This window comes from Dipodomys merriami, unplaced genomic scaffold (genome assembly GCF_024711535.1).
Source record: "Dipodomys merriami isolate MVZ:Mamm:240054 unplaced genomic scaffold, mDipMer1.0.p SCAF_85, whole genome shotgun sequence".
Classification (NCBI taxonomy): Eukaryota; Metazoa; Chordata; class Mammalia; order Rodentia; family Heteromyidae; genus Dipodomys; species Dipodomys merriami.
The window spans coordinates 5,444,058-5,456,121 of record NW_027206457.1 but is presented as its reverse complement, the minus strand read 5'-3'; the positions used below and the strand labels follow the sequence as shown (position 1 = coordinate 5,456,121).

Below are 12,064 nucleotides of genomic sequence, written 5' to 3'. Positions count from 1 at the left end.
CTGTATGGATGAATAAAAGTGATATATTTTAGGGCTTACCAAGAACTGTTTGCTCAGTTCTCATTGTTTTCCTTTTACTTTCTAAATGGCAGTATGTTTCCTAGAATATTTTTTAAAACTACATCTATATATGTTCCCACACTCATATAGATAAATAACAGAATTCAGTCACATAATACATGAAGTAGGAGAAATCTTGGCTAAGAAGTTTCTTCATTTGACAGCTTTAATTTCATTCCATACAAGTTCAAACAATTTCGTAACAACCTTTCTTGCCTTTTAACTCCTGTTTCCAGACTTTAAATGGAGAAATATTAGAAAAGAAAAACAAAAAAACTCATTCCTTTTTGCTTTCTTCCTGAATTTCATATTGAAATGTAAAATATGCAGAAGAAAAACTGACCTTAGACATAGAATATTAAAGTTACAATAAAAGTGAAACAGAACATCTACATATTTTTATAACATTGAGTAGTTTTCACTTAAGCCATAAATAATAACTGACATAAAAGAATGTTGTTACATTAACTGGAATAACAATAGAAGGACTTAACAACAAGCTAACCTCCCACTCTAAACAAACCCAAATGCTGTAGAGAAACAAAAATTTAAAAACAGCAACAATAGTTAATACTTATCTGATTTCAAAAGCAAAAAAGAATTCCCCACATGCCTAAAATCATATAAGTAAAAGGCCAAAAGAAATAGGAAAATTCATATCCCAAAAACCAAACCAAATATTTGAAAGGATATACAATAAGTCTGATAGGCTACTGTAAAAAATAAAAGAGCGAGCCAAGTGCTGGTGGCTTATGTCTATAATCCAAACTATTCAGGAGGTTGAGATCTGATAATCCCAATTCAAAGCCAGGTTAGGGCAGGTGAGTCCATGAGAGTCTCTTATCTCCAATTAACCACCAAAAACTAAACAGAAAACCAGAAGTGGAGCTGTAGCTCAAGTGATAGAGCACCAACCTTGATCAAAAAAACTGCTCAAGGGCAATGCCCAGGCCCTCAGTTCAAGATTCAATAGACACATAAACAAACTAGTGGCTAGGCATCTAGGAACTTACCTAGATTCTCAGCAATCTAGAAGCTGAGGCAACAAACTGTCAAGGCCAGCCCAGTTATAAAGTGAGGCAAGGCTTGCAGGTGGGAGAGAGAGGAGTAAAACAGGAACAATTATCTCTAAATATTATATTCTTTTTTTTAAAATGCCAGTCCTGTAACTTGAACTCAAGGGCTGGGCTCTGTACCTGACCTTCTTTTTGCTCAAGGCTAGTGCTCTAACACTTGAGCCACAGCTCCACTTCTGGCTTTTTTTTGGTAGTTTTTTTTTTTTTTGGGGGGGGGGTCTGGTCATGGGGCCTGTACTCTGGACCTGGGCGCTGTCCCTCAGCTCTTCAGCTCAAGTCCAGCGCTCTACCACTTGGGCCACAGCGCCACTTCCAGCTTTTTTCTTTTTGCTTATGTGGGGCTGAGGAATGGAACCCAGGGCCTCATCCATGCAAGGCAAGTGCTCTACCACTGAGCCACCTTCCCAGCCCTTTTTTGGTAGTTTTTTTGGAGATAAGATTCTCACAGACTTGCCTACCCCAGCTGGCTTCAAACTGCAATCCTCATATTTTAGGATTACAAGAATGAGAGACAACAGCACTCAGCTTATTGTATTTTTTAAATTTTTTTTATTTTATTGTAAAGATGCTGTACAGAGGGGCTACAGTTATATGAGTAAAGCAATGAATACACTACTTATAGATCTTTGTTAGCCCTTCCCTTGTTGTTGTCCCACTATCCCTTCCCTCCCCCTAGTATTTTTTTTTGTGGTCGTGGGGCCTGAACTCTGGGCCTGGACACTGTCTCTCAGCATTTCAGCTCAAGGCTAGTGCTCTACCACTTGAGCCACAGTGCCACTTCCAGTTTTCTGGTGGTTTATTGGAGAAGTCTCACAGACTTTCCTGCCCCCGTTGGCTGTGAACTGTGATCCTCAGATCTCAGCTTCCTCAGTAGCTAGGATTATAGGCATGAGCCACCAATGCCCGGCTTCCCCCTAGTATTCTTTAAGAATTGATTAATTGTAAGTTTGAGATTCATCATACACTAGATAATAGAACATTTTATTAATGCAGACAATCCAATCATAGGCTTGTTAAAAGACCTAGAGTCTAACTTGAAGAGGCTCCCATTGACCTTAATAGTACAAGAGGACAATCCATAAGAACAGTAACTAAAAAAATAAATAAATAAAATAAAAAATAAAAAAAGAACAGTAAAGATACAATCTGAAATATACCAGATATACTTAAAAGTCCCAAGTACATGACACTGAAAGTATAAACTACTTGGCCATAATAGACACTAAAACCAAACAAAACAAAAGCTCATTATTTTGAACACATGAAGAGTAAAGTATGTTTTTGTTTTTTCTTTTCAAACTGTCCCATTCATTCAGAACCAAAGAATAGATGAACAGGATACCTTTAGTTTTGTCGTCCTCCAACAACTGACCAGACTTCATATTACACAATTACAATTATGTGCAATGCTTCCTATGCTTACTGTTTTTTTTTTTTTGGGGGGGGGGTCCGGTCATGGGGCCTCAACTCTGGGCCTGGGCGCTGTCCCTCAGCTCTTCAGCTCAAGGCTAGCGCTCTACCACTTGAGCCACAGCACCACTTCCAGCTTTTTTCTTTTTGCTTATGTGGTGCTGAGGAATTGAACCTAGGGCCTCAGGCATGCAAGGCAAGTGCTCTACCACTGAGCCACCTTCCCAACCCAATGCTTACTGTTTTTAAGCAGTCATTGAACACATATATGTTTAAAGTAACTGCATGTGACTAACTCATAAGCCTGGTAAGATTCTCTTTATATTGAATGCAAATAATTGTTCCAACAACTCTTCTTGGCTCTATTAAAGATGTCACATTTAGTTAATAAATAAAGAAGGAATAATAGCTGGGAGCCAGTGACTCACATTTATAATCCTAGTTACTCAGAGACAGATCTAGGGATCAACATTTGAAGCCAGCCCAAGCAGTCTGTGAAATTCTTTATCTCCAATTACCACAAGAGCAGAAGTAGAGCTGTGGCTCAAGTGGCAGAGTACCAGCCTTGAGTGAAAAAGCTCAGGGACAAGGCCAAGACCAAATTCAAGGCCCAATACCCACACAAGAAAAGGAATAACAGAATCAGAGTATCACAATTTTCCATCTGTAAGAAAAAAACAACTACCTTAATTATGAAATTCAACAGGCACTTCACTTTAAATCTTAAAGCTTCTCTAAAAACAACAACAACAACAATTCAACAAAGAGGGGCTGTGGGTCATGAGCCCCTGCCTGAGAATCTTGAGGCCCTGAGTTCAAATCCAGCCATTCTTATCACCTTTGATGTTTTCTCTTCCCCCAGGCTATTGTTCAGGTTATAAGCCCAGAGAGCTCCTCTCTGTACCCATTGCTTTCTTTTAACCTTTACAGATCCACAGCATTAAACATTATTGCTACAATAGCTCCAAAGTTTATAGCTTGTGCCCTGATAATTTCCTTAAACTGTTAACTTCACTTGAATGTCTGGGAAAGTCTGTGACACTCTTATCTCTAATTATCCAGCAGAAAACAGGAAGTGGTGGTGTGGCTCAAAGTGGTAGAGTGCTAGCCTTGAACAAAAGAGCTTAGGGACAGTACCCAGACCCTGAATTCAAGCCTCAAGACTGAAAAAAAAAAAAGATAAATTGATTCTCACTAATCTGTTCCTCCTCCAACCTTCATCATAACTGGCAAACAACTGCACAAGCCAAATGTCATCTTGCTTCTTTATCTACCCACAGGAACTCCTAGAACAATATATCCATAACCTCTTCATTTTCTCCTTTTCAAACTCACTCTCCTAGCCAAACCATTGGCGCTAAGCAGTCAATATTATCTACAAAAAAAGGTTATATAACTACTCTTCATTAATGATTTCATTATCTTTAATAATGAGAAGACTTTCATTTGGACTTTCATTAGAATGAAGTCCAAACTCCTTATCAAAGACCACAAATTCCCAGAGGACCAGAGAGTCAGTTCTCTCCAATCTCACTACTGTGTTTATTGTACTGGTGGAGACGTGCCTTTCTCTTAATGAAACAAACTGCCCTTTCTGCCGGAGTCTGTTTGCTAATCCTCTTCTTAGAGCTCTCTCCAAGAGACAGGCTGAATCTCCCAGCCCAACTTAGTTCCTATGGTGTTTCCCTGTGTCACTAGGGATGACAAGTACCGGAGACTAGCCCCACCCCCTATGTTTTCCTGTGTTAGCTGGTGTAACAGCCAAATGCCAACCAGACTCAACAATTGGTCAAGATGGAGTCTCAAAAACTGTGTTGGCCTCAAATCTTGATCTGATCTCTGCCTCCCAAGTAGCTAGGATTATAGACTTGGGGCACTGGACTAGTAGGTATGCCAGTTTTTTTTTTTTTTTTTTTTGGTCGGTCGTGGCTTGAGCTCTGGGCCTACGCGCTGTCCCTCAGCTCTTCAGCTCAAGGCGAGCGCTCTACCACTTGAGCTACAACACCACTTCCGGTTTTCTGGTGGTTTATTGGAGATAGGAGTCTCACAGTCTTTTCTGCCCGGGCTGGCTTTGAACCGCGATCCTCAGATCTCAGCTTCCTGAGTAGCTAGGATTACAGGTGTAAGCCACCAGCACCCGGCTAGGTATGCCAGTTTTAAGACTGAGACATTAAAGTTTTACTCTTGAGGATAAAAGAAATCCTTAGGAAGAGATTTTATGTAGATGGAACAAAGACACTATATATATAATACACAGAAGATAGGATAGAAATATTTACCATGAGCTTGAGTCTCAAAATGAACCCTATTATTAGAAATCAAGATGACAGCACATTACGGGGTATTGAATAAAATGGATCCATAAAAATGCTGAGAAGGATGTCATGTCAAAACCAACTTTACAATGTCGGTGTGGGGGGGAGGGGTGTATAATTGGGCGGGGGGAGGGGGGAGGCTGGGAAGGGAGGCGCAGGGTAAACAAAGGAGGAGGCTGCAATGCTTGGTAAGAAATGTATGCACTATCCTGTCCATGTAATTGTAGCCCCTCTGTACAGTATGTTCTCAAATAAAATAAAATTAAAATTAAAAAAAGTGCTGAGAAGGTGGCTCAGTGGTAGAGCACTTGCCTTGCATGCATGAGGCCCTGGGTTTGATTCCTCAGCATCACATAAGCAAAAAGAAAAAAGCCAGAAGTGGTGCTATGGCTCAAGTGGTAGAGTGCTAGCCTTGAGCTGAAGAGCTGAGGGACAGCGCCCAGGCCTAGAGTTCAGGCCCCATGACTGGATCCCCCCCCAAAAAAAATTAAAAAAAAAAAAAAGCTGTAATAGTTGGGCACTAGTGGTTCATGCCTGTAATCCTAACTATCTGGAGACTACTGGAGGATTGCCTGGGCAGGAAAATTTCTGAGACTCTTATCTCCAATTAACCACCAGAAAACCAGAGTAGTGCTATAGCTCAAAGTGGTAGAGTATTGAGCAAAAGAGCTCAAGGACAGAGCCCAAGCCAAGTTCAAGCCCCAGGACCAAAAAAAGAAAAAAAAAAAAAAGAATGCTGTAATAATTTTAACCAAGACAGGCTTCTTTTAACATTGATTCCATGAAATGAATGAAGGCTTCTTATCCAATGCAAATGGATTTGGCTTTCTAAAGACTTTGTTTTATTTAAACCAGTATGTTTTTGACATTTAGGGACAATAGTAGCTTGTTTGTCTTAAACTTTTACAGTTTGATTTGTCTAAGTATGACCTCATGCAACATTAACTTCAATAAAATTTCTAACACTTAAAAAAGACTAAGATTCTGCTGCAGAAGTAAAATAAAAATCTATCCTAAAGTCCATAAGGAATTAATCTGGAAAAAGTATAATAATATTAAAAACCTCATATTTCCTTTTCCATAAAATTTACAACAAAGAAACAACAATCAAAATAGTTAAAATAGTATAGAACTGACAAAGAAAAAAGTAATGGAAGCATGGCCGCTCAAATGTAGAGCACTTGTCTCACAGGTTTGAGGCTCTGAGTTCAAACATCAGTACCACCACGTATGCTCATGTATACAGCCAAACTATAGCAGGATATCACTTATAGTAATTGAGATACAAAAATAAAACAAAAACAAAATAACAAGTGTTGGTGAGAATGTGGAGAAATTGGAACTCTAAGTACTGCTGATAGAAATGTAAGATGGTATCGCTGCTATGGAAAATAGTATGGAAAATTATGAATAGAACTACTCTATGATTCTGTAATTCCATTTCTAGGTATATATTTGAAAGAAATGAAAGCAGGGTCTTGAATAGCTAATGTGTGCATCTATATTTACAGCATTACTTGTAGTGGCCAGAAGGTGAAAGCAACCCAAGTGCCTATCAATGAATGAATAAATGTGTTATATACATACAACAGAGCATTATTCAACCTTTAAGAAGAAATTCCTAATGCATGCTTTAATACCGATGAACCTTAGGATGTCATACTAAGTGAAATAAGTGAGATACCAAAGGACCAATATTGTATTCCAGTTATATGAGGTACCTAAAAAGCAAAGTAATGGCTGTCTGATGAAAAGGGGAGACAAAATGGGGAACTACTATTTTACAGGTTTCACTTTGAGAATAGTTCATTATGGTTAAGTATATAATATGAATATACTTAGTGCCATTGAACTATACACTAAAAATTGTTAACATTTAAAATAGCCTATTTTATGTTATATGTATAGACATAAGAAATGAAAATACAAGTGCTGGTGGCTCACATTTGTAATCTTAGCTACTCTGAGGATTGAGGTTCAAAGCCAGCCCTAGCAGGAAAGTCTCCAATTTACCATCAAAAAGCCAGATGTGGAGTTGCAGCTTAAGCAACAAAGTGAGCAAGAAAGCTCAGAAACAGTGCTCAGGCCCCAAATTCAAGACCCAAGTAGGGAAAAATAGAACAATGAAAAAACAAGATTCTATGGGGGGAAAAAAAAACTTGAAACCAAGATAGACTGGTAAAATTATACAGCTAAAAATAAGCCAAATAATGAACATGTCTAGTGACATGAAGACAATCTAGAAAGGGAAATTAAAATTTCCTGGAACAAATCAAAAAGACAAAAGTCTATGGCAAAAAGTGAAGAGAAATCAAGGCACAAGAAGCCTTTAATATACCTTGACAGAACTGTTTATCTAGCATACATTCTCAAGACTTCTGCAGTTGAAGTGCCCAGGAAACCTAACCTAGACCAATGGCATGTAATTTAAACTGGTAAAGTTTTCTGAAAGTTTCCCCTCCTCCAAAGGGATAAACATGACTGACTGCCACATTCCTTCATCCATTTTCCCTCCCACATCTTCCTATTTGGAATGCTTATGGGATACCTTGTGATCCAACAGTTTTAAGCTTACAACAAGCAGGAAAGCTACATCTCAGGATTTAAGAGCCTAGGTCTTTTACTTTTCTTTACTAAACTTTAAGAGTAAATTATCTGTCTAATTCAATGAGCACACAAAAATAACAAAAGAAAAAAATGATTGAAATTGCCCTGAATAGCAAAATTTGAGCTTTCAGATGCTATGGACACACTTTAAAAAAAAACAAAAAACATGGCCTCTTATAAACAAGTCTTCCATTGTGCTAGCTACACCTCAATCCATGAATGCCAAGGAAGAATGAGAATAACATGGAAGTGTGAATGCAAAATAGACATTTTCCAGAATGTAAGTCAAAAAGTACACTGAAGGGGGGGTGGGGGGGGAGACTGGGAAGGGATGGGAAGGGGAAACAAAGGAGGAGGCTACAATGCTGGATAAGAAATGTAATCATTATCTTGCCCATGTAATTGTAACCCCTCTATACAGTATTTTCACAATAAAAAAATAAATAAAAATAAAAAAGATCAAAAAAAAGTACACTGAAAACTTTTTTCAGTATGAAACTGTATGAAACAATTTCTGAGAAATGTGTTCCAAAAATACAGACACATGGGTTTAATTTTTTTAAAAAAAGATATAGAAGAATGAGTTGTTTTGGGAGAACAAAGGAAAGAAATACTAGTGACAAAAGTATGTTTTAGTCTTTTGAGATGGGGGTCTAACTACACATTCTAGAATGGCTTCATACTTGCAGCCCTAGCACAGGCTGCCCTTGCACTGGCAATCCTACCTCAGCCTCTGGGATGCTAGGATCTTTTTTTTCTTAACTGGATTATTTTTTCCATTTTTAGTCTTCTTTTGCTTACCAGTCTTTGCCATTAACTTATCTTAAAGGATAACTTTAAAAGTTTAAAAATGAAGGAATGTATTTAACCTAAAGTATATTCTTAGAAATACATAGTTAGCTGGGTGCCGGTGGCTCACGCTTATAATCCTAGCTACTCAGGAGGCTGAGATCAGAGGATTATGGTTCAAAGCCAGCCCAGCCATGAAAGGCCATGAGACTCTTATCTCCAATTAACCACCAGAAAACTGGAAGTGGTGCTGTGGCTCAAGTGGCAGAGTATTCGCCTTGAGCTGAAAAACTCAGGGACAGTGCCAGGCCCAGACCTCAAGCCCCACAACCGACCAGAAACAAAAAACAAAAAAGGAAGGAAGAAATACACAGTTAAAGTACTAACAGGAAATTCTAAGTTTTACAGTCCTAAATCTTGCTTAGCCTAAGAGGTTGGTTATCTTTAGCAAACCAGTATCTCAGTTTATTTTTTTTTTTAGCTTTTTCTATTTATATGGTATTGAGGAACCAAACCCAGGGTTTTATGCAGGTAAGGCAAGCACTCTATCACTAAGCCACATTCCCAGCCCCAGTTTACCTTTTTTTTTTTTTTTTTTGTGGTTGGTTGTGGGGCTTGAACTCTGGGCCTGGGCGCTGTCCCTCAGCTCTTCAGCTCAAGGCAAAAGCTCTACCACTTGAGTTACAACACCATTTCCAGTTTTCTGGTGGTTTTACTTGTAGATGAAAGAGTCTCATGGACTTTCCTCCCTGGGCTGGCTTTGAACCTCATTCCTCAGATCTCAGCCTCCTGATAGCTAAGATTACAGGTGTGAGCCATGGGTACCGAGCTCCCAGTTTACTTTTCATTCAACAGGATTTATTTAAAATTTTAAGAAAGGAACAAGCCATGTGACAAAGGCTTGTAGGGGACTCTGGATCAAGTAGAGTGGGGATATTCTGGCAGCCAAGAAATCCCGATGTACAAGACTGATCCTGTGAAAGAAAGGGGTTTCATCATGGTGGATGACCTAAAGTGATTCCTGTATACAATTTTACCAACTGTTGAAGGACTCAATGCAATTCTTGTATCAGATAGAGATTGAATACCTGTATCAAAGTGACCAATAATGCTCCCAGACATGCTCTGTTACCTGGTTTCTTACCTACTTTTGCCCTTGCAACAGACAAAAGTAGCAAACTTGTTCTCTCAATGAGTAAAAACATCAGCTGTTATTATAACACCTACCAGGTGGTTCAATTCAATAGTTTACCCCTGGTGGTGAGTGCCATGGAGGCAGCAGCAATGCCAACACAGAACTAATTATCAGCCCAGAAAAGGAACTTGCTTCCACAGCGTGAAGAATTGATCAAAGTTGTTGATGTTTCTTAATCTGATGGTTATTTTGATGTGTACATTATCTTCTTGTAAGTCAATCTAGCAATCTTTAGATCACAATAATACTTTTCTCTAAATACTTATAGGCCCCTTTTCTCCATGATATACCAAAGAAACAGATCTACAGATGTAATTTATAGCCAAATAAGGTATTACCTTTACTATGTAAGGTCTTTTGTTATTTAAAGAGATCTGAGGATATCATAGAAATGGTTCAGCTGTCTCAGCTCTCGTGGAGTTAGTGCAGTCACTACATATAAATGGGATTTTATTCAGTGGATCAAAATCAAAATAGTGCATTGAACCCTAGGTTCCCAGTACTCTCAGGCTGCAAGCAAAGCACATCTTTTCATTGGGAATAATAAAGAAGACAGATTTTTCTTCTATTGTGTTTTCTTTGCATTGAGTGTGAGGAAAATAAAATCACTTAGTAACTAACAAAATCAGCACAATCACTGTTTACTTTGAATATATTACTTTGCAGTGTAGATGTATATCACTAATGAGTTTTCAGATGTTACTTCTCTTTAATGAAAAGGACAATCATAGCTTACTACTTTTTTCCTACTCTGCTCTCTTATGGGCAGTGTTTTAATGATTGTTCTTTAGCACTTTTAAATATGACTTGTTACTGAATCCTGTTTCCAGTATCAGTATGCAAATAAATGTGATAGTTTTAGCCATTTTTTCATGTGAATAGAAATAAAATAGTATTTAAAAATTTTAGAAATAGCCAGTTACTAAATGCAAACTAGCATCCTTGATAACCACTGAGAATCCAAATGTAAAGATGTAACACAAGCTTAACACTTGTGTTCACACTGGTTAACTAACCACATATTTGATTAGGTAACTATTTCATACTGAAGGTTTGGTCCACTACACAAATATTCACAATTTTGACAATGTTCCATTACTCCCTCTTTTTTTTTTTTTATTGTGAAAATACTGTACAGAGGGGTTACAATTACATGGGCAAGATAGTGAGTACATTTCTTATCAGGCATTGTAGCCTCCTCCTTTGTTTACCTGTCCCATCCCTTCCCATCCTCCCTCCTCCCCCACCCAATCCTCCCCCCACTCCCTCTTTTATTTAAAAAAATTCTCTAGCAGTCATTAAGTATTGAGTATTGAGGCTCAACACTACTTAGAATTTAATCTTAGAATTTAAGATTAAGAAACAGGTCATTGGCTGGGAATGTGGCTTAGTGATAGAGTGCCTGCCTAGCATGCATGAAGCCCTGGGTTTGATTCCTCAGTACCACATAAACAGACAAACCCAGAAGTGGTGCTGTAGCTCAAGTGGTAGATTGCTAGCCTTGAGCAAAAGAAACTCAGGGTCAGTGCCCAGGCCCTGAGTTCAAGCTCCAGGACTGGCAAAAAAAAAAAAAAAAAAAAAAAGAAACAGGCCATTTGCTAAAACAAGAACACTGTCTCCTAAGACCAGAACAACAACAAAAAGAAATTCCATCAACTTGGCCATTTTAAGTTTAATTTCAAGGCTACTTGTCTCCCCCCACTCCTCCCCACACTTATTTTGTAATGCTGAAGATGGAACCCATGGTCTTTGCATGCAAAGCAACCACTCTACTAGTGAGCTACATACCCAACCCTTCAAGGTGATTTTGTGTGTTTGTGTGTGTGTGTGTGTGTGTGTGTAAAAGCAACCACTCTACTAGTGAGCTACAAACCCAACCCTTCAAGGTGACTGTGTGTGTGTGTGTACACAAATCCAGGGGCTTGAACTCAGGGTTAGGCATTGTCCTTGAGCTTTTTTGTTCAAAGCTAATACTCTACCATTTGAGCCAAAGATCCCCTTAGCTTTTTGATGTTGTTTAATTGGAGATAAAAGTTTCTCAGACTTTCCTGCGTGGGCTGGCTTTACATCATGATTCTCAGATTTCGGCCTCCTAGGATTACAGGCACCAGCTCAAGGCTACTTTTTAAACTCTCAAACATTCAATTTTTTCAATTAATTACTAAATAAAAAAGGTAATTTTTAAAAAATCTGTTTCACAAAAGATAAATATTTAATATACCCCTATCTGATTCATAAAGTGTCAAAGAATAATTAATTGCCTGGAGTTCTAGGTTCTTAAAACATCTAATATCTGTAAGGTCTACTCCTGGAGGGTGAGCAGACACCACCCAGTACCTGTGTTACCTAGGCAATTGGAACACCTGGAAGAGGTCACATCCACAACTGCTTAGGTCACATCTGGATCTGATATGGCCACACCTTTCTCCCACCTGGTCCCACCTCCCTTTACCTGGCCACACCTTTCCCCACCCCTACCCTAGATAAGGCCTAGCCCAGCGCCAGACACCCCCTCTTTGCCAGCGGTGTGAAGTGCCAACCTGGTCTGGTCCCGGCAGGTCTACTGAATAAACCTACCCCTTACCTGAATACTACGTGCATGATGTGGTTCT

General features: G+C 38.8%; 1 protein-coding gene and 1 pseudogene across 7 annotated transcripts in view; one reads left to right on the top strand and one right to left on the bottom strand.

The window, feature by feature from the left end:
* The window catches only part of CUNH16orf87 (chromosome unknown C16orf87 homolog), a 78,261-nt gene that overhangs the window by 22,644 nt on the left and 43,553 nt on the right, over window positions 1-12,064 (bottom strand). The gene's annotated exons all lie outside the window — the stretch shown is intronic.
* On the top strand, window positions 9,255-9,628 carry LOC138820216 (ragulator complex protein LAMTOR3 pseudogene; annotated as a pseudogene).